This window comes from Diabrotica virgifera, chromosome 6 (genome assembly GCF_917563875.1).
Source record: "Diabrotica virgifera virgifera chromosome 6, PGI_DIABVI_V3a".
Lineage (NCBI taxonomy): Eukaryota > Metazoa > Arthropoda > Insecta > Coleoptera > Chrysomelidae > Diabrotica > Diabrotica virgifera.
The window spans coordinates 124158932-124183377 of record NC_065448.1 but is presented as its reverse complement, the minus strand read 5'-3'; the positions used below and the strand labels follow the sequence as shown (position 1 = coordinate 124183377).

Below are 24446 nucleotides of genomic sequence, written 5' to 3'. Positions count from 1 at the left end.
TTACTTCCGTCCCTAATTCTCCCATTTCTTTGAGTATTTCAGCTGTTATTCCATCCTCTCCTTGTGCTTTTCTACATTTTAGCTTTTTTATTGCCGACTCAATTTCAGATTTCAATATTTGAGGTTATTTTTCATAACTTCTTTTCTCATTATTATGTTCTGGGTCGTCGTTAGAGAATAGTATTTCACAATATTGTTTCCAAACCTCTGCGATACCGTCTGGGTTTGTTATGGTATTTCCACTATTATCTTTGATGATCTGTGTCTGTGGTTTATATTCTCTCGCTAGATATTTCGGTCAGCATGTTCCTCTAGTTGTTCACATATGCTTTTTATATAATTATTTTTGTCCCTTCTGCACAAGTGTTATAGTGTTATAGTTGTATTTATGGTGCTTATCTCTATTTCTTTTTGTATTGAATTTGACGTGCCGTTTCTAAGTTCTCGTCTTTCTTCTACAAGGTTGAGAGTTTCTTCATTCATCCAATGTTCTTTTCCTATCTATTTTTTCTTTGGGATTTGTGTTGTTGATGGCTTCGGTGATAAACTTCTTTGTGTATTCCCACGTTTTCTCAGGGTCTCCGGTAGTAACTGGTAGGTCAGCTTTTGCTAGTGCCTCTCTAAACTTTTCCGGGTGTTTTGGAACCAATTTTTGTCTTTTTTTTTGCAATTGTTTTACTGTGCAACTTAATGCGAAATTCTGGTAGCATTTTATGGTCCGAACCACAGTCTGCAGCTGGTTTTGTCTTCATATTGGTTACAGAGCTCCTCCATCGTTTAGTGTTTATTAGCGTTTAGTATTTTGTATTTATAGTAATATATTTTTCTTCTGTAGATTACGTTATGAAAATGGAAAATAATTTCAGTTTAATAATTAATATAAGTCAGTAAATATTCAATTTATTTCTTTAATTGTGAAAATAATTGATTTTGGGTTTCATCAAACCAAGAAGGTCTCAACTGGTATCCTGGGTCACCTTAAAATATACAGGGTTCTGAAATTAGGAAGACATATTTTACCAGCTTTTTCTATGATCAAAGATATTAAAAAGTATTTTTGATTGCTAGTAAAGTACGACTCCTTAAATTCGGAACACTCTGTTTTCATCTAAATTCCCTAAGATTCAAGAACGGAACCATTAATTCTTAACAAACTATTGATTCCTGAAATTTCGAAAATTAAAATGGAAACATCCTGTACCTATATTATAAATAAATTCTGACCTAATAGGTAAAATAACATTGTTCTTAAAAAATATTTCGTACCACATTTTGGTAATTGTATTGATTCCAAATGAGTGCATCATGTGTAGCGCCTGAATAATGTGCATTTGTTTTGTTGTTTGTTTGGGTTTATATGACTGCGGACACTAAATCCATTCGCCAATATGTGCATTTATATTCATTATTATAATTACTATTACATATAGGTATCTAAAAATAACTTATTTACAGTATCAATCAATTTTTGAAAGAATGTAAAATTACCAGGGATCTAACTGAAATCTATCATAAAAATGTCTTTCACGGCCGTCTTCCACTAAAATTTCAGCTTCCCTTATAACATTTATCATATATTTTCTAATATCAAATCTTTCACATTCATTTTCCCAAAATCTTATTTACAACAAAAACAGAGTTGAGGTTAAGAACGCCGTTACTATTGTCGAACGTATGATGAAGACCACTCGTTGTCGACGGATCACTTTGAGCGTTGATTTCGAACGAATCGTTCAATATTCATTCCTCCAGAATTGCATTTTTTAGAAACGTTCGCTCACTACGTCACAAACGTATACGTTCGGCGAACGATCGTTCTCGAGAATTGACTCCCGGGACTGTGAATAAAATCAATCTAAATCGCCCTGACGCCTTCGAAATGTGGTGTTATACAAGAATTTTTAAAGTTTCCTGGGTGGAGACAATCGAAACTCCACAATACTAATAGAACGTCTCGGCAAGACTACTGAGATTATAAAAAGCATCAAGCAGAGAAAGCTGGTGTATTTCGGACACATGTAAAGAGAGGACCCAAATATTGGTTGCTGCAAAATAGTATTCAAGGAAAAATAGCAGGCAAACGCAGTCCAGGACGAAGAAGAACCTCATAATTAAAGAACTTGCGAGATTGGTATGGTGTTGATACAAGCATGCTATTCAGGGTGACAGTGAATAAAATTAAGATAGCTGTGATGGAAACCAACGTTCTGAAAGGATATGGTACATGAAGAAGAAAAATCAATTATTATAAAATGTTGAACATTACGCCATCATTGTTGGCTTAATGACGTAGAAGGCGTTTAGGAGATTTCTCAAATGAGGTGTCCCATGAGCTATTTCAAAAATAGCCAATTACGTCATTACGAGAACACTGATGGCGTAGTGTACAACACATATAATAGCAATTATTGATCGCCACTTAAAATTTAAAGTGTATTAAATTTTTTTCAAAGTCGTCTGTTTCTGAAATATTGAATTTATTACATACGTTTGCATCATACTGTATATCCTTAATCTTTATCTATTTTAATCAGGACAGGATTATTTAATCAAGACAGGATATGAAACATTAATAAAGACAGGACATTAATATTTAATCAAGACAGGATATGAAACAATACATGGGGGATTAGGCTTTGGAACTAGAAATGAAGCTGGAGATGACATGCTAGAATTAGCAACAGCATTGGATATGGCGACACATTCTTTAAAAAGAGAGAAACTCAACTTATTACCTACAAAAGTGGACAACATCAATCCCAAATAGACTACTTCATGATAAGGAAAGAAGACATACTTGAATGCAAGGACTGCAAGGTAATAGTTAGTGAGACAGTAAGCCAACAACATAAGCTGCTTGTTCTGGAAATCGAAGTAAAAAGCGAAACTAAACAAAAATATCGGAGAGGACCACAAAAAATCAAGTGGTGGATGCTAAAAGATGAGAAGGAAGGTCATTTCAGGGAAAGAAGAGTAGAAAAAATATATTGGAACATGAAAGGAAGCACCTAACACAATTTGGAGAAAAATGGCCAATATTATTAGAGAGACGGCTATTGAAATACTTGCGAAAACGTCAGGAAAGAAGTTTGAGGATAAAGAGACTTGGTGGTGGTCAAATGAAGTACAAGGAAAAATAAAAGAGAAGAGAAAATTATATAAAAAGTGGCAAGAAACCAGATCGGACATAGATCTTCAAAACTATATGGTCGCCAAAAAGGAAGCGAAAGTAGCAGTAGCAAAAGCTAAAGCAGAAGCGTATTCAAACCTATACGATCAACTTGATACCAGGGAAGGCGAAACGAAGATATATAAAATAGCCAAACAGAGAGCAAAGAAAGCAAAAGATTTTAATCAGATTAGATGTATCCGAGATGAAAATAATAAAATACTAGTTCACGAAAGGGATGTCAAAAAGAGATGGAGAAAGTACTTTGACAGCTTATTAAATGAAGAATTTGACAGACAGCCTGTAGAGTCAACGGAGACAGTAGCAGCAATGGTCACCAAAATAACCAACGAGGAGGTGGCTCAAGCGCTTCAAAAAATAAAGAAAGGAAAAGCGGTAGGACCAGATGATATTCCTGAGAAAGTATGGAGAGCATTGGGAGAGACAGGAACAAGGTGGCTAGCAGGTCTATTTAATAGAATTATGGTAGTTGGATAAATGCCAGACGAATGGAGAAGCAGTATACTGGTACCTGTTTACAAAAACAAGGGAGATATACAACAATGTACAAACTACAGGGCTATAAAACTGCTTAGCCACACCATGAAAATATGGGAAAAAGTAATTGATAGACGGATACGTGAAAAGACCGAAATATCCGAGAATCAATTTGACTTTATGCAGGGTAGATCAACAACAGATGCAATTTTCATTATAAGGCAGTTGATGGAAAAATACAGGAGTAAAGAAACAAACGCTCATATGGTATTCATTGATCTTGAGAAAGCATATGATAGAGTTCCTCGAGAGATTCTGTGGTGGGCACTCAATAAGAAAGGAGTCCCTGGTAAATATGTAAAGATTGTGAGGGATATGTATGAGGGAGTAACGACTAGTGTTAGGACAGGTGTGGGAGAGACTGATAAAATTCATGTGAAAGTAGGATTGCACGAAGGTTCTGTGCTTAGTCCGTATTTATTCTCATTAGTTTTGGACCAGATAACAGCGAAAATACAGGGTAACATTCCATTGTGCTTAATGTATGCTGATGATGTCGTGTTAGTAGGAAATAGTGAAAGAGACTTAGAACAAAAACTGGAACAGTGGAGACGAGCTCTGGAGGAAAAAGGTTTAAAACTTAGTAGGGCAAAAACAGAGTATTTGGAATGTTCGATGGAGCTACTACAAATAAAATGGTATCTTTGGATGGTGAAATGATTGTAAAAAGCAATAGTTTTAAGTACCTAGGATCGGTATTACAGAGTAATGGAGAAATAGATGGAGATGCATACAGTAGAATTAGGGCTGGATGGATGAAGTGGAAAGAAGCGAGTGGTGTGTTGTGTGACAGAAAAATTACAATGAAGCTGAAGGGAAAATTCTATAAAACAGCCATAAGACCAGCTATGATGTACGGAACTGAATGTTGGGCAGTGAAAAAGAAAGAGGAACAGCGAATGCATGTGGCGGAAATGAGAATGCTTAGATGGATGAGTGGAGTGACAAAGAAGGATAAAATTAGAAATGAGTATATCAGGGGAAGTCTAGGTGTGGCACCAATTGATGCCAAAATGAGAGAGCATAGGTTAAGATGGTTTGGTCATGTTCAACGTCGAGACGTTAACCACCCAATACGAAGAATATCTGAAGTGCAGATTCCTGGAAGGAGTAGGAGAGGAAGACCAAAGAAGACGTGGGGGGAGACGATAAGGCAGGACATGTTGGTAAAGGGGATTAACATTGATATGGCCCAAGATAGAATTGTGTGGAGAAATGCAATTAGGGAAGCCGACCCCGCATAGGGATAAGGCAAAGAGAATGATGATGATGATTTATCTATTTTAATCAGTATTGAATCAGACAACAGAAAAATTACAAGATATCATCCGTTGCCGTGTAATATATGAATTGATGATATTCTTTTCTTTGTTTATTCTCAAAAGTGTATGTATGGTGACATCATGCCTCAATCGCTGGGATCGTGGATTTCCATTCTTATTTGTTTTTTGCTGCTAGAGAAGCTTCATGTAGACAATGGTCCATTTGATCCACTCAGCATGTGAGTGACCTTCCTCGCTATTATTTACCATCGATGGTTTTACCTACGATGATCAGTTTGTCTATTTCTTCTATTTTTCGCGTTATAATGTCTCAACTGTCTGAGGTGGGACTGATTTACTTTTATTGAGAGTCTTAACCTGAAGTTACTTTACAATTTACCTAAATGTTGCATGCTGGTGCGATGTTCTGTGTATGATATTTGCAATATTTTTCTGTAAGTTCATTTTAATTTCCACTTTAACGTCCATGTCTCAGATGCATATTATGTGGAAAAGCGAAAGATTAATGTGTTTAAAAATTTAATTCACTTTGTATACTGCCGAGACTCTTCATATAGGAATTAGTTTTATAATATCATAGATGATATGTTGATGAGATGTTGTTAATAAAAGTATTGAAAGAAAATAAGATTGCAATAATCGAAACAGGTTTATAAAGAACAAGAAATTTTCATGCTGATTATAACGTTTTCCGCCATTTTACGACTTCCAATCGCCACCTCATTTGTTTGTTCTCTTGTTCCATAGGTCATCCTCTATATTTCTTTCTCACGTCCCTTTGTCTATTCCTTCGCTCCAACTTTTGGTCGGCCTACCTCGTTTTCTCTTTTCTTCTGGTTGCGATTTAGTATTTTCTTTGGTCATCGTTGTTCATCCATTCTTTGTAAATGTCCGAACCAGATAAGTTGTTTTGTTGATAAGTCAGCTGTGATGGCTCGTTTGATTCCCATTATTTCTCTAATGCGGTCTATGGTCATCTTTTCTCCTCTAGAGTTTGCTGCTGCTCTTCTCCAAAAATCCATTTCCTGTGTTCTCAGCGTTGCCAGTGTTCTTTGTTGGAGTAGCCATACCTCACACTGTATAGAATATAGACTGATAATTTCCACTGTAGTCGCGTGCAGTAGAATTAGAACGTAATGAATAAAATGTAAAGGATCAAGTTTTATCTTGTGAGTAGTCCCAATGTAACCGAAAAATGATTTCTATACGATCGTCGTAGTTCAGAAAGATTAAGAACAAATAATAATGCCGGTTACAGAAATGAAAAATTTCTGATTAGATGGAGCAATGTAGTGAATAGGTACATTAGAAGCAGTACCTCTTATAGGTGTTGCAGGTAATAATTCATTCCAAAATAGAGGAGCATATTACATTAAGATCGTTAAGGGTGCTTAAATATATCAAATAGTATATAAAATAATATAGTTGGAACATAATGTCTGCGTAGAGATTTAATATTGGTATAGAGTATACCCCAAGAAATACCTCTATGAATAAATGTAGGTAATAATAAAGCTAATTCTGCAAAAAGGACTGAAGCCGAAGTGAGATACAGATATTTAATTTATAATTTAATTTCCTGTTAATAACCAGTTCGTAAATACCGATTGTACCTTTTGTACCGATTTGTCTAACTTATCAAGATACTTTATACGGTTAAGTACGTTTTTTAATATAAGTCGCACCTTTGAATTTATTATACAGAGTGGGCCAAACAAAAGTATCCACCTCGATATTTGGCAGTATATATTAGATTTTAAGAAAATAAAAAAACAGGTCAATTTTTGATCTAAGGGGGGCATATTTTTACGGTACAAACATCTGTCATTTGTCAACCCCCTCCCTTCCATTTTTACTACCCCTTATTTTTAAATAGGGAATAAGGGTCGTGTGATAGCTCATTTGAAAGGTTATTCAATTCTCTATTCATTAATCTCAACATTGACATAAACATTTATACAGGGTGTCCAAGAAAAATTATTTTGAATTTAATTAATTGACACAAAAAAGAATGTATGTAATTTATTTAATTCAAAATACATTCTACTGCTGTCACAAAACAGAAAAAAATGTTTTTTGATAAATAAACACTGTTTTTCGCTCAATTTCAATGTCCAAGCTTCCACCCATCTGCCTCTTGGTAGGTTGAATATTGAATTTAAGCAACAAACAATGTTAATTTATCAAATAAATATTTTTTTGTTTTTTGTCAGCAGTAGAATGTTTGGTAAGTTAAATAAATTACATACATTCTTCTTTTTGTGTCAATTAATTAAATTTAAAATAATTTTTCTTGGACACCCTGTATAAATGTTTATGTCAATGTTAATATTACTGAATAGATAATTGAATAACCTTTCAAATGAGCTATCACACAACCCCTATTCCCTATTTAAAAATACGGGTTGGGGGAAGTGGAAGGGAGGGAGTTGACAACCGACAGATGTTTGTACCGTAAAAATGTGTCCCCCTTGGATCAAAAATTGACCTGTTTTTTATTTTTTTAAAATCTAATAAATACTGCCAAATATCGAGGTGGATACTTTTGTTTGGCCCACTCTGTATAGTCCAGGGTAATAAGGATGTTCTCAGGACACTCAAAGATCCAGGTAGCTGACTACTTTTTTGGTTATTGTAGACCTATAGGAAGAAAACCTACCTGTTTCCTGCCTAGAGTTCGCGTCCGTTTTTTAATTATTAACAATTTATTGCAAAAATCGCGATTTTTTCGTATTTTTGGACCCTATTCAAAAGCTAAACAATTGACATAAAACTACAAAATTAAATTTTTTAGAACATTGAATAACCTTCAAAATACCGATTTTTCAAAGTTAAAAAGTTAATTTGTTGCTTCACAAATTGCAAAATAAATGAAACTCGATATTTGTTAATAACTTTTACTAAATTTAAATTAGAATTGTATGGTTTCACCCAAAGTTGGTTATTTTGGTACTTAACAAAACCTCAAAATTTGAGACCGATCCATTAATTAGTTTAAAAGTTATTCTATTTAATAAAAATGTATACCATTTTTATTCAGTTGCAATGCGAAGGCAAAACAATCTTACTTTTCAATTAGAATACGGAGCGCAGTCCAGTCCTCTGAATCGCGATTTTCGGCTCTTATTGGAGCCTCATCGAAGAGAACGTAGGCACTGTTCTCCATATCCTAAATGACCAGCACCGAGAGTTTTTCCCACCCATTGCAACCGAAGTGAAGGTATTAAGTGACTAGCGTCATCTGGCAATTGAAATATGAAGTAGTTTTCAATCCTAATAGCAAAATTAATAATATTGAAAATATTAAAAACGTTACTAAAAGATTTTTAAATTGAAAACTTATTGGTACACTTTCCTCGTGACACCTCCAAGGCTTCTACAATTTGCAAGCACATGGATGCTGCAGTGAAGACAAAGGGAAGGAATTCTACACTATGCAATTCACATCCCCCGTCTGCAGCTTGGTAAAGTTCCAACGGAAAATGCACCCGGTTACTCTACGGAGTAATACGACTATAAAATAAAAATGTATAACTACCATTTTTATTCAGTTGCAATGCGAAGGCAAAACAATCTTACTTTTCAATTAGAATACGGAGCGCAGTCCAGTCCTCTGAATCGCGATTTTCGGCTCTTATTGGAGCCTTATTGGATGAGGCTCCAATAAGAGCCGAAAATCGCGATTTAGAGGACTGGACTGCGCTCCGTATTCTAATTGAAAAGTAAGATTGTTTTGCCTTCGCATTGCAACTGAATAAAAATGGTATACATTTTTATTTTATAGTCGTATTACTCCGTAGAGTAACCAGGTGCATTTTCCGTTGGAACTTTACCAAGCTGCAGACGGGGGATGTGAATTGCATAGTGTAGAATTCCTTCCCTTTGTCTTCACTGCAGCATCCATGTGCTTGCAAATTGTAGAAGCCTTGGAGGTGTCACCAGGAAAGTGTACCAATAAGTTTTCAATTTTAAAAATATTTTAGTAAGGTTTTTAGTATTTCCAATATTATTAATTTTGCTATTAGGATTGAAAACTACTTCATATTTTTTATTCTATTTGTTTATCCCATAGACATTTATTTTGCCATAACATAAGACCGAAAATAATACACATTGGGCAATTCTGAGTATGCCAAACGAAAGTAGAAGACTGGTATTATCAAAATGTATTAAAAAAAGATGAAAACATTAATTAATATAATCAAAAATCTTAATGCCAAATTTTTGAAATTTTCGATTTTATAAACATTTAGAATAACTTGACAAATATTGTCCATAGGAATAATCTTTTTATATATTCGGAAAGCTAGTATTTGAACACGAAATTTCGTATAAAAAAATTTAGCTTGGGTTTATTAGGGACAAAGTTAGCCATCTGTTTTTTTTAATTCACAGCTGATTTGTTTATAACAATTAAGGAATTTCATTTATGCCATTTTAAATAATGGGATTTGTATTTTTTGTTAAAAAATTTGCGTAAATATTGTATCTTCTCACAGCACCCTCTACGATTTTTCAAAATTGTAGTTCAAACGGTTACTAGGGGGAACCTACGAATCCACTGAGTTAAAATACCGAAAAAGCAATTTCAAACTAATAATACAATTTTCTGTATCTCCGGATTAACTCAATGGATTTTCATCTTTCTTTTTTTAATGTGTATGTAATTTCTAAGTACATTACAAATATGCAATTTGTTTATAAATTTATTAATTAATAATCAGTCTAATTTGTTTAAACAATTCATGAAAAAATATTTTTTTACAAAAATCTATTTTTTTAATCATAGTATCATTAATGCTCATAGAAAACGTTAAAGTTCACTTTAATAAATAAATTATTTTTATTAGATAATTATTTTTATTAGATAATTATTTATTGAAGATAATTTATTTATTAAAGTATAACTTAACTTTTTCTAGGATTAATAATGATAGTCTGATTAAAAACATGGATTTTTGGGGAAAAATTATTTATTCAAAAATTGTTTAAACAAATTAGATTGTTTATTAATTAATAAATATCAAATTGCAAATTGACAAATTATATATTTGTAATGTACAGAAAAATTACATACAAATTAAAAAGAGAAAAATCAAAATATGTATATTCAGTAGATCCCGAGATATAGAAAATGATAGTAGTTTTAAGTTGCCTTTTTTAGTTTTTGAACTCGTGCATTTGTCGGCTCCCAGGTCCCCCTTCACTTACCACGACTAGTCACCAACTGAACAGCATTTTTAAAAATTCGTGTAGAATACCAACTTTTAGAATATGTAAAATGATTTTTCTACGGACAATATTTTTAAAGTTGTTCTAAATAGTTATAAACTACAAAATTTCAAAAATTTGGCATTACTATTTTTGACTATATTAAATAATTTTTTATCTTTTTTTAGTACATTTTGATAGTATCACTTTTCTACTTTCATTTGACATACGCAGAATTGCCTTATCTTCATTATTTTCTGTCTTATGTTATTGCAAAATAAAGGTCTCTGGGATAAACAAATAGAATAACTTTTAAACTAATTAATGGAGCGGTCTCAAATTTTAAAGGTTTATTAAGTACCCCAATACACAACTTTGGGTGAAACCCTAAAGTTCTAAAGTAGTTTTAGTAAAAGTTATTAACAAATAACGATTTTCACTTATTTTGCAATTTGTGAAGCAACAAATTAACTTTTTAACTTTCAAAAATCGGTATTTTGAAGGTTATTAATGTTCTAAAAAATTAAATTTTGTAGTTTTATGTCAACTGTTTAGCTTTTGAATGGGGTGCAAAAAATCGAAAAAATCTTGTTATTCATTAAAAAACGGACGCGAACTTTAGGCAGGAAACAGGTAGGTTTTGTTCCTATAGGTCAACAATAACTAAAAAAAAGTAGTCAGCTACCTGGATCTTTGAGTGTCCCGAACATGGTCTATTTCCAGCTTATTACCCTTTTTTTTTGGGGTGAGAATCTTCAAAAGACCGTCTGGGAAGGTGTCCCAGGTGTGTCGGATTCAGTCCGGCACGCTTCACCGCGTGCCGAGGCCGCCTACCGACTAAACTCACCCCCTCTTTCTCCAGCCGACGAGTCTGGAACCGCACTTAGCGTGCATATCTGACCCGCCGACCTTACTCTTAACTCCCCTCCGGCACGCTCCGCGTGCATTCCATGGGTTGGGCGGCCACCCAGCCCTCCCCACCCGCACGAGCATTGCACCAGACCGGTCGGTGAAGCGATCGTCCGGCGCAACCCATGCGCGGGCGGGACGACCGGGGTGCCCCCCCACGATGGAACTAGCAAAACAGAACCAGTTGGTAATTACGAGTAACGCCAATCATTCCTACTCTCATCAATTCATACACACTCTCGTATCCACTAAGTTTTAATAAAAAAAAAGAAAAAAAAGGAAGAAAGGTGCAGTTGGCAAGATTGTATGTAAAAAGTCCTCCCCCGCCAACTACACCAGGACGTAGCGAACAAAGTATTTACAAAAGAAACACGAACATAACATAACGGAGACAATACACAAAGCACATGGTCTCCTACTGATTATGTCCTAAGCGTGCACCACATTTAATAAAAATAAATAAGTACGCGATAAAGTATAAAAATAATTTAAATTAAAATAAAATTTAAATATAAAATAAAATAAAATAAAAATAAAAATAAAAATAAAAATAAAAATAAAAATAAAAATAAAAATAAAAATAAAAATAAAAATAAAAATAAAAATAAAAATAAAAATAAAAATAAAAATAAAAATAAAAATAAAAATAAAAATAAAAATAAAAATAAAAATAATAATAAAAATAAAAATAAAAATAAAAATAAAAATAAAAATAAAAACAAAAAAAAATAAAAATAAAAATAAAAATAAAAATAAAAAGGCAGTCAGCGTGGTTTGGGTGTAAAAGGTCCTCCCCTCGCTGACTGCCTACCACAGCCGAAACATAAATAAATAAAATAAATAAATAAATCAGAGACGGTCATCCCGCTTGCAGCCGCCTCTCCTTTTCCTCCTTATGCTTTATTGACTTTGTGACGAAAGCAATGATCAGATCGAAGTCTCGCTTGCTGTCGATAGCTCTGTCGATTAGCTCGCGAGGCTCGCCCAGAGGAGCTCCCAGACCCAGCTGCAGCTCGGTACGCCCCGCGTGGTATGCGGGGCATACGAACACGACATGCCGCGCGTCATCCACAACCCCACACTCGGGACATAGATCGTCCTCGGATTTACCAATACGGTGGGAATATTTCCTGAACGATCCATGCTCCGTCAAGAACTGTGTGAAATAGTAATTGACGCGCCGATGCCGACACCCGTACCACCTCACTACATCCGGAATCAGGGATCTCGTCCAGGCCGCCTTTCCGACTTCGGCTGCCCATTCCCTCTGCCACATCTCTAGACTTCTGACTCTGACTCTTTCCTGTGGTCCTGAACCTATTGCTCCGTTGCCCCTATTGTACATCCGGACCCTTTCCCCGGCCAGGATGTGCACCGGTACAGAACCAGCCACCACCTGTAAGGCAATGGTAGATACAGTTCTGTAGGCACTCCACATCCTGATCATGGGTTTTCTTTGAGCCCTAAGAAGCATGTCCTTATACTTCTTCATCCGGAAGACCTCATACCACACTGGGGCCCCGTATAATAGAATGGATATTATAGATTGTAGCATAACTGCCCTCTTTTGCGATCCGGGCCCCCCGATATTTGGCATTAACTTATTTATTGTTGAGGTCCTCCCCTCCGCCTCCGACATGCTTCTTGTATATGTTGCCTGAAGCTAAGTCTATTGTCAAGGGTAATTCCTAGGTACCTGACTGTCCTTTGGGGTCTTATTTCGGAGCCTTGATATTCGAATACTATGTCTTCTCTTTTTCTTGGTCCCCTCAAGATAATTATTTCTGTCTTCTCTACTGCTAATTTTAAATCATTTTTCTCAATCCACGTCGCGGTCGTCCTGATTGCTCTATTTACTCTATCTTTTATACCCCAGTTCATATCATCTTCGACCAGTAAGGCTAGATCGTCCGCGTATGCAATCGCTCTCACTCCTCTGTTCTTGTGAATTTCTAGTACCCCGTTGTATAATATATTCCAAAGTAAGGGTCCCAGGACTGACCCCTGAGGTACTCCCGCGGTCATTTCTTTCTTTTTCTTCTTCGATATGCATACGGATCTTTCGGATAAGTAGTCCTTTATTATGTTGGACATGTATTCTGGAGCCCCAAATTCGACGATTCGTTCTATTATGAGGCCCCAATTTGCTGAGTTGAAAGCATTTTTTATGTCCAACAAAACAAGGACCACCCATCTTTTCTTACTTGCCTTAGCCGCGTCCCTTATCCAGGTTGCGGCATCGACAGTCGATCTACCTTTTCTAAACCCGTATTGTTGATTTGACAGAACTGTCTCATCTTCCAAAATGCCTTCCAGTCTCTTCTTGGTAAGTCTCCCATAAAACTTACCAAGGCAGTCCAGGAGGCATATTGACCGATAAGAAGTTGGTGAATCTGGGGGTTTCCCAGGATTTAGGAGTAGGACCAAGTTCGCTTCCTTTAAGTCCCTGGGAAACTCTTGCCTGTGCAGTAGATCATTACATATTCTTCTGATCAAACCTGGTTTCTCTGTCGCCATAATCTTTATCGCCTCTGGTGGCAGCCCGTCAGGGCTGGGAGCTTTCCCTGTCTTCATTTCCTGACCAGCGGTTTTTATTTCTTCTTCTGTGAACTCCTCGACCATCGTTGGAAATATCTTGGTGAAATTTTGCATTTCCGTGGTGGGGAAGAGGAGTTCAGCTGATTTCATCCGCTGGTCTTCATCCAGTCTATATGGGGCGACTATCTTCAACGCCTTCATTGTGATCTTATACGCATCGCCCCATATATCTTCATCTAGTGCTTTTATAAGGGTCTGCCACTTTTCTTTTTTCTCTTGTTTTATTTTCTTATTCAGTGTTCTCTTCAAATCTTTGTATATTTCTTTGAGCTCGAGGTTGCCCTGGCTTCTGGTGTAATTCCTTCGAGCTCTGAGGCATCTCTCCCGGAGACCTTCTATCTCATCCGTCCACCAGTAGGGGGATTTTTTATTATTTTTCTTCTTCACGGTGGCCAAACTTGCCGCGTTTTGGAGAGCTCTTCTCAGTTGGCCAAGGTCAGGAATCTCTTCTTCGTTTATTTTCCTGACCTCCGATAGGTACTTGTTTTTATTAAAGTATGATTCTGTATGACCTATCGGCCGCTTTATTCCCCCTTTTGTTTTTACTTCATACTGTATGTAGCGGTGGTAGGTAAATAATTGATCGTCGAGGACATCCCACCCCTGTACTTTCCTGGATAGCCCTTCGCTTGCGAAAGTAACGTCAATGTGTGATTGGCTGACCCCCCTTATGAATGTTGGTTTATCATTATTTAGTACTTGGAGGCCAGCCTGGGCTATCCATTCGTTCCAGTGTTCCCCCTTTTTGTCGTTTATAGGGGAACCCCATAATCTTGATTTCGCGTTGATATCCCCGGCGATCAATATCTCTTTTTCATTTATGGCGGCACTCATTATTTCGTCAACGATAGCTTCGTATCTAATCATAGGGATGTTCGGAGATACATAGCATGCCAGGAGGATGAAACCCCTCAGCTTAATGAGGATATGATTTCCTCCCCTGACAATGCCCTGCACTCCCACATCCCTATTTCTAATGGGTACCGCCACGTTCTTTCCATTATCTTGGCCCATCCACCGCCTGTCGTAATCTTAATATTTGGTTCGGGGACGATGAGCAGGTCCGTTTCTAGCTTGCAGGCTTTTGCGTGGACAAGGTCGTGCGCTCGGCGCGCTCTGCCCACGTTAACCTGCAATATCCTTATACCAGGTTGATCCTTGGGGTACAATTAGGTTCAGTTCCCTTAGGTTGTGTCTGCAGCGGATTTGCGTTTATCTGCTATGTTAAAATTCCTACAAACTAAGATAAATAAATAAATAAATAAATAAATAAATAAATAAATAAGTATATATAAAATAGATAAAATTAATAAACATAGAATTATTTAATAAAAAAATATATAAGTAGAGAGATAAAATGAATAAGACAAAATAAATAAAATATATAGAATAAATAAATAGAATGTATAAACAAAATTTTTATAAATAAAATACTTTGGTGCTTGATTTCTGGTGTAACTTATTTTCCATGAAACTCCTTGAGAACCGGCCTCCTGTTTCACCGGTGAGCTGTATAGGGGCCCACTCACGTTCTCCAGGAGGCCACCTCTCATCATTTCACTGTTATTTTTATTCTTATACACTTTTTTGGGGTTCCCTTTCCCCTCCCCTGCCGTACACCCACGCACGGTAGGCTGGGCATTGCACCGGATGCCCCTCCTCCTTGCAAGTAAGACAGTACGCAGTGTTATTACACTGTACCGCTGTATGTCCTGTCTTTAAGCAGTTGTAGCAACAAGCTACCCTGTTCTCACCCTTACACTCATAGGTGCTATGTCCGTAGTGTAAGCACTTATAGCACCTCGTGGGGGTGTACCTCTCTGAGATGGGGCACCACACCCAGCTTATCACGATTGTATTATATTTTCTGAGTTCTTCAGCATTTGTGGGCGCACGGCTATGGTGGCGCTCTGCTCCCCATTTCGGTTGGTTCTGAGAATCTTTATATCCACTTCATCTTTCGGAATCCCTGTGTATGCATTTATAGCGTTTTGTAACTTCTCCTCTGTGACCCCGGGATCCATGCCGGTTATGGTAAAGTGGTTTTCTTTCCGTCTAACAGCCATGTTTAAGCCGGACATCCTCGTGTCCATTTCTTTCCTTAATTTGTCGGCAGCCCCTTTCCCCTTTAATTTTACGAGGATGTCCCCGCCTTCCGTTTTCTTTAATCTATCTACTTTCACCCCTATCTTCCCGATGTTTATCTTTTCGTTCATTTCTTTTAGAACATCGGTATACTTCTTCGCCCCTGTTTTAATCAGGAGTGCTTCTTCCTGTTTATGCCTGGCTCCCTTGTCCATTTCTTTTCCTCGAATAACTAATTCCCATATTATATTTTCCCCTCTACCCACGAATTCCAAAGCTTTCCGCACCTCTTCTTTATTGATCTCATTATTTATTATCACTCGTATTGTCTGCGGCGGCATTTCCCTTTCCTTAATTTGCTTTATGGCCCTCTCGGTCATTTCGTACATACCGTGCTTTTTTATTTTTACAACATACGTAAACCATTCCCTCCTTTCGCTTGCCATGGAACTTTTCTTGACATTCTCTATGTATTCCACGTTCTCTTCCTTACATCTCTCGATGATTTTATATACGTTTTCCCGGATGGTCCGTATGACACTTTCTACCCCTCCTTCTTTAATGTCGCTCTTTGTTACAATTAAGCATTCTTTTTTGGTTATTGTCTCTTGTAGACCCCCCTGTTCATATTTCGTTTTTTCAAATACCTTCTCCTCCCATTTCTTTTTGTATATCTGGCTAAAATTATTTATGTCCCCCCCTTTGTTTAACGCTTTTATTATTTTCTCCGTGTCTTTTTTTTTGTCTTTCTTGTTCCATCTCTGAGTATTTTTTGCTTTCTTCTCTCTTTTCTCGTTTAAATTTTTCGTTCATTTCTAGGCTATCGCCTTTCCTTTTTTTGTTTTGCTGTATTTCTTCCCTGTCCGCTTCGTCGAACAGGAAAGCTGTTAGGACGCTCTCTTCTATATCTTGCCAGTATGACTCACCTTGCTCTTCTTCTCTCCGTTCTACTTCTTTATCCCCCACTTCCACAATTTCCACTGAGGGGTCTTCCTCCATTTTGTCTCCTTCTTTTTCCTCTTCTTTGTTAATTTCCTTTAACAGGTCATCCCCTACTAGAGTCGAGTGCTTTGGAGGACCCGACCTATTCATCTTTGGCTGTTTTTTGTGCCATTCTAACATTTCCTTTTCGAATTTTCGTTGTTCTTCCTCTTCTGTTCTGCCGTCTTGCGGCCGCTCTTCCCCATTCTCATTGGTTTTCCCGTCTTCCTTATTATTTTGCCTATAGTCGTCGTCGTTATTCCCTGTACCTTTGTTTTTATTTGTTTGATCCATGTGATTCCCACGAGTGGGGACGTACTACAGGTCCGGCGCGGCAGTGCGCCCTTACCGCGCTAAGGCTAGGTTACTTCGGGAGGTCGCCAGGTATCCCGAAGGGATCGTTTGTGATGCTCTAACCCTCGCATCTTTCATACCTTTGGCACGATGCCTTCCAACGTGATAGTGGGGATTATTTTTTGAGGTTTACTCCTCTAGGCTTTTTATCACGGTTGCCTCCGGACGCAGTGGCAGTCTGTATTCGCAGGCTACCTGGAGTTTCCGCATAACTGCTGCCTTCCTTATTATGCGGGATTTGGAAAGGATGTGTGGTGGGAAGGGTACTTTGGTGGGGTAAGACATGGCGGCTACTCGCAGTGGGTATGTCGAAAAAGTTTTTGGAAATAGAGATTTGTGATCGGAGTCCGACAGCAGAGCCCCCGCATGGTGCGTGAGGCTCGCCCATCGACCCCCCGACCACAAGGCCAGAGTGGGCGAGATTAAATTTAGGTTTTTGAGTAGTCGTAGGGAAGTTGGAGTGTGAAATACAACTGCTGAAGGCGAAGGCGCCGCAACTACTCGCCTCAGTTGCGACGCCTTTTAGCGTCCAGCGACGGTGTCCGGCGGCCACCCGGTGCACAGTCGCTGGACGCTGGGACTGTTCTTGGTTTCATCGGTCGTGCTCCCCTCACAATTTTAGGGACCACGACCGGTTACTCGGCCCTCCCACCGTCGTCGAGGTATAATTACAGCCCCAGGGAGAGAGCTTATTACCCTGGTCTAATATGATTGAAGTAATTTTATTGGATTTGTTAGTCAGTTAGTTTTGGATATTGTTAAAGCCTTCTGCGTTGTATTTTAAGAATAATGTGTAAGATGTATTGATTCAAGCATTCATCATTTAAAAGATCCCACTACTATTTCAGGAATAACTCTTTATTAACAACCAATTAAACAAATGCTAATTTTGTTAAGTAAGATATATGTTAACAAGCAATGCATATAAATATATGTTATAAATATTTATACCGATTAATCCGTATTCAAATTATAAAGGAATAGAATAGATTACAAAATGCTCATTCAAAGTGATATATAAAACCAGGGATATCGGCCTTGATCGAAAACAAAAGTATTATTTTACAGTTTTCACATAGTTAGTTTTATCTACAGTTTCTAATTGTATCAGGTATATTAGGTTTAGATTATGTGAGAAAAAAAGATAATTCACTTAATAATAAGTCACTAAATAAATTTTATAACGGGAATACTTTCTTCGTGTTATTATTATCTTTATATTCGCCAGTAGCGCTACCTCCCGTTTTGAAACTTGTACTTTTCTTGTAAAAATTGTATACTTATAGTCCAAGAGTCAGCGCTGAAAAATCTCTCTGAATTTACTAAAGCTAAATTTTTCAGTTGATTACTGTGATGGTGTAGAGAAAACATAATGCGGTCGGTCAAGCGAAACGTAGAACAGGGGTTGCTGATAGAGTATCAAAGTTGCTTTCCTACGAAGGTAATTAAATCCATTTACTAAGGCTGAAAACCAGTACACACATTCTAAATTGAATATAAATAAAAGTTATTATAGTCGGTCAGCTGTATGACGGGACAGAGCCGGTTTGTCGGCCCCAGTGAATGTAGAGAGTTATTCACTATATTTTGACCCCCTTATAAACTGCTTTATTTACAGAATTAAAAAAAAAACGTTAAATACAAAAGTTATTCGATTTTTAAATTATGATTTTTTGACATATATATCGTACTATTGACGTCATCCATTTGGGCGTGATGACGTAATCGACTATTTTTTTAAATGGGAATAGGGGTCGAGTGCTAGCTCATTCGAAAGCTTATTCAATTCCCTATTTAGTAATATAAACATTAACATGATTAATTATACAGGGTGTCAAATTTTTTTTTAATTAAATTAATTGTTTAATTATAATTCAAAATTTTTTTTGGACACCCTGTATAAACAATGATCTTAATGTTTATAGTACTGTATAGAGAATTGAATAACCTTTCAAATGAGCTAGAATACGACCCCTATCCTCATTTAAAAAGATAGTCGATTACGTAATCACGCACAGATGGATGACGTCACTAGTACGATATATATGTCAAAAAATCATAATTAAAAAATCGAATAACTTTTTTATTTTACATTTTTTTTTTCTAATTCTGTAAATAAAGCAGTTTACAAGGAAGTCAAAATATGGTGAATAACCCTGTACATTCATTGGGGCCGACCGACCGGCTCTGTCCCGTCATACAGCTGACCGACTATAATAATTTTTATTTATATTCAATTTAGAATGTGTATACTGGTTTTCAGCCTTAGTAAATGGATTTAATTACCTTCCTTCGTAGAAAAGCAACTTTGATATCCTCTCAGCAACCCCTGTTCTACGTTTCGCTTAACCGACCTCAGTATGTTTCTCTACACAATCACAGTAATAAACTGTGAAAAATTTAGCTTTAGTAAATTCAAAAAGATTTTTCAGCGCTGCCTATCCGTCTATTATGTCAAATATTGCAAAACGAGAAAAATAGCTCTAGACAAACACTAATTATGAACTGAAATATTATTGTAAACTAATTACTTAAGAAATTCACAGAATTAATAGTAAAAGGGATTATGTTTTTATATTTTATTAATTATAATATTTAATACATTAAGTTCCTGCGACTGGATAACTGCTTACGCAAGAGGGCATTGAGAAAAGAAAGAAGTTTATGTGAAATTTAAAGATTACCTCTGTTTTTATTGACTGTGTACAAGAATTCATCTGTACTCAGTAGATATATCTTAAAAACACCCTGTAATTATCTACAATAATTACTTTCAGTTATTTATGTCATCATAACAATATTACAACCTTCATTCGATTATATAAATATTGTTAGCCCAGATCACGATTCAACTAATAATTGCAGAGTCAATTATAAACACTTTTCATGGTCGATGCTGAATAGGCATTTCTAAAAATATAAACAGTAAAACTATAACAAGGGAATTCATAATATTATATTAGACATTCGTCATTCTAGTTTGGTGATCAGACGTAATATTTCCACATTAAAGATAGTGTCTCTTTCTACACGAGATGTTCTTTGGGTGCGGTGCTACCAGCTTATGCTAATGCGAGTGTAAATAAACCAACTCAACAAGTAAGCGTATCAATTATTCCACCCCTCGGATAAGGGATAACCACCATCACCGGGAGAAGATAGCCTTAGTGCCCAGGGCTGTCATATGGCGATCCAGAACCAGGGAAGAACTCAGGACTGGTGAACAGGACAGGTATGAAGAAACACGTCAATGTTCAGGCACCTAGACCACCTTAGACAACAGTGTGGTATGTAAAATGGATGGAGACATCAGGCCGACGCGGAGCTGAAAAGGGAATAGTATGGAGATGGAACATCGTGGGACAATGGAAAATGGACAATGCTATGGAACGTGCAGCGAGGACTTGTGATACGAACAAAGACGTGTAAAAGTGGTAAGTCCATATTAGCTATTTTTATGGTATTTCCTGATTAATATAAAGTATAAAGTATAAACAATATGTGCTACCTTAATTACATTAATATATGTTTCAAGTTTACCTATTTTTACTTAATTATTCTATTCTATTACCAATATTTATCAATATACAAAGATTTTTTTTTACCCTCATATTAAGTTATTATAGGACGCAATGATACAATTTTATATGATTTTTACATATTTATCAACGTATACTTTATCCTTGCTGACTTTTATTCATTTATTATTTGACTACTGATTTTTAGTACATTTTTGCAATTTTTTATGATCTTAATATTTGCTATCGTAAATATACCTATCAAAATAAATATACGATATAACAAATATACGCTATATGCATAATACATTTAAATTATTATTCTAACTACTTATTTACAAGGGTTAATATAACGTTATTTATTTTTGAATTTTTATTACTACTGCAATTTTTACATATTTTTACCATATATTGACGTATTATTTTATCTCTATATTTTTACTATATATCTATATACTATATACCTATATACACCGTAAGACTATCGAATTTATATTTTCGCTAAGAAGTGCAGAAGCTGGAAAAAAGAAAAAAATTATGTATAAATGAGTAGCAACAAAATTACTTGGGAAGATTTTGTCAAAATAGTTGAGGAAATTGCACAAGAAATAGACAGGCAAAGCAGAAGAAAAAAGTTCCGAAATCTAAGGACATAAAGGAAGAAGTAACGACACAGCTAATTAAAGCTTATAACAAGTTCACACAATTGACTAGGAAAAACTGGGAAGCACTTTCGGACAAACAAAGGGAATCGTGCAACAAATATTTTGGAAAAATCAGAGACAAAGTTATACGCTCATTTCAAGCAGTAAATGTAAGAACAGTGGTTCCAAATTCAATACATCAACCAATCGACGAGGAAGTTGAAGAGGAACAAAGCGACGAGGAAGCAGAAGAAGGAAAAAGTGACGAGGAAGTAGAAGAAGAAATAATTAACGACGGAATAAAAGAGAAAAAAGGTGACATAAAACAAGATATAACAATATTAAACATGGCTTTGACAATCAATGAATTTTTGAATATCGCAAGCAAGATATTGCCCAACGAGTTCGATGGAAGCGCAGGGAAATTACAACCATTTTTAGACGCATTAGAACTACTTGGAAAATTGGCAGAAGGTCATGAAGACACAGCTGTAACGCTAATAAAAACGAGACTCACCAATAAGGCTAGGAACCTAATAACCACAGAAGATACGATTCCACGGATAGCTGAAGTACTAAAGAAAGAATTAAAAGGTGATAATCCGAAGAATTTAGTAGCCAAATTAGCCAAAAAAAGGCAAGGGCATAGAGATGCAGCAGTGTACGCATCTGAAGTGGAAGAGTTAGCAGAACAATTAAAAGTAGCATACATAGCGGAAGGAATGCCACTTGACTTAGCAAAGAAATATACGACCGAAGCTGTAGTAACAACAATGAAACGAAACGCTAATGCAGAGAAAGCTAAGCTAATACTGGAAGCAGGTAACTTTACATCACCGCAGGAAGTAGTATCTAAATTTTTGTCGATCGATACGACTGAAGAAAATGCACAAGGAAGAGTCTTAAATTATAGGACAAACTACGAGAATAGGAGAGGACAGCAGCAATACAGAAGAGGATACCATAACAAATATGACAGAGGAAGAAGAAATAACTTCGGACAACGGAACGAAGGAGAAGCAACGGACAACCAACGAAATTATTCGAACAGAGGATACAGACAATTTAACAATCAAACATACAGAGGAAACCAGAGAGGCGGACGTAACAGGAACGTAAGGTTACTAGAAATAGAGGACAGTCAAGAAGAGCAAGAAAACCAGCAGTTGGGGTTTTGAATGAACAAGAAGTTGGAAGCACACAGGCAGAAATAAAATATAACATTTACAACTTCGACCTAAACCTTTGTACGAATGAAAACAGGAATTCTTGAAAACACAAGCACTTTTATCATAGACACAGGAGCTGACATTTCAATACTAAAATGTTCACAAGATTTTATGAAGGAACAGGTGAAACCAAACACAAAGGCAAAAATAAAAGGAGTCACTAAAGGAGAGTTGCAAACAATGGGAGAAGTTGAGACAACACTCGAAGTAAAAGGAACTCGATTCGAACACATCTTTCAATTGGTAGAACCTAACTTTCCAATTCCAACAGACGGAATCATTGGGAGAGACTTTATTTCTAACTTTCAATGTATACTAGATTACGCAAACCTTAAAATGCACATTAAAGAGGACAACGATTGTTACATTAGTACGAAAATTCTGGATAATATAGACAATGACACCATAATAATACCGCCTAGATGTGAAATTTACAGAATCGTAAAAATTTTTCAAACGTTAAAGAAAGACAGGATAGTGGAACAGCAAGAAATACAACCAGGAATATTCATAGCAAGAGCAATTATTTCAAGTAACAATCCATACATCAAAATTTTGAACACAACGTACGAAACAGTAAATGTAGACGCAAGCACAATCAGGACGTTGGATATTAAACTATTCAATATATATAGGCTAGTCAACGACAGCAAAGACAGAAAAAAAGAATTACGAGAATCACTGAAATTAGACATACCAGAATACATACGAGACAACTTAGTATCGTTATGCGAGGAATATTCGGACATATTCGCCCTAAGGCATGATATGTTAACCTGTAACAATTTCTACGAACAAAAACTAAGAATTAAGACCAAACTCCGGTATATATCAAGAATTATAGGACACCTCATGCGCAAACAGAGGAATTAAATCGACAAGTACAAAACCTAAGAGACCAAGGAATCATAGAACCATCTACATCCGAGTACAACAGCCCAGTAGTACTGGTACCGAAAAAAGCTATAGATGGAGGAAAAGCATGGAGATTATGCATAGATTTTAGACAACTGAACAAGAAGATAGTTTCAGACAAATTTCCATTACCAAGAATAGATTCGATATTAGATCAACTAGGAAGAGCAAAATGGTTTCCAGTTATAGACTTAATGTCAGGCTTTCACCAGATACCATTAGAGAAATCATCGAGAAAATACACATCGTTCAGCACAGAAAATGGAGCATTTCAATTTACCAGATTACCTTTTGGATTAAATGTAAGCCCAAATAGCTTTTCAAGAATGATGTCAATAGCATTTTCAGGATTAACACCAGACAAAGCATTTCTTTACATGGACGATATCGTAGTAATTGGAATATCCGGAAAACATCACTTAGACAACCTGAAAAAGACATTTGAGACATGTCGAAAATTCAATTTGAAACTTAACCCAGGAAAATGTCAATTCTTTAGAAGGGAAGTAACATATTTAGGACATGATCTTTCTCAAGAGGGAGTATCACCAGACAAAGCGAAGTATGCAGTAATTGAACAATATCCGACACCTCAGACAGCGGAAGAAACAAAGAGATTTGTAGCATTTTGCAACTATTACAGACGGTTTATTAAAAATTTTGCGGAAATATGCAGACCACTCAACAAATTATCGAGGAAAGGAGTAGAATTTTCGTGGACCGAGGAGTGTGAAAAAGCATTCAAAAAGCTTAAAGCATCTCTGACGAAACCACCAATTTTAAAATATCCTGATTTCAACAAACAGTTTATCTTAACAACAGACGCATCCAATGAGAGTTGTTCAGCAATCCTAAGTCAAGATTATAACGGAATTGACCTACCTATAGCATATGCATCAAGAAGTTTTAGTAAAGGAGAATGTAATAAACCTATAATCGTTAAGGAATTACTAGCGATTCATTGGGGAATTAATTATTTTAAATGTTATCTA

At 36.2% G+C, this 24446-nt stretch overlaps 1 protein-coding gene across 1 annotated transcript in view; it reads left to right on the top strand.

Moving 5' to 3' along the window:
• LOC114332335 (facilitated trehalose transporter Tret1-like) overlaps positions 1-24446 on the top strand; it is an 84188-nt gene that overhangs the window by 22468 nt on the left and 37274 nt on the right. The gene's annotated exons all lie outside the window — the stretch shown is intronic.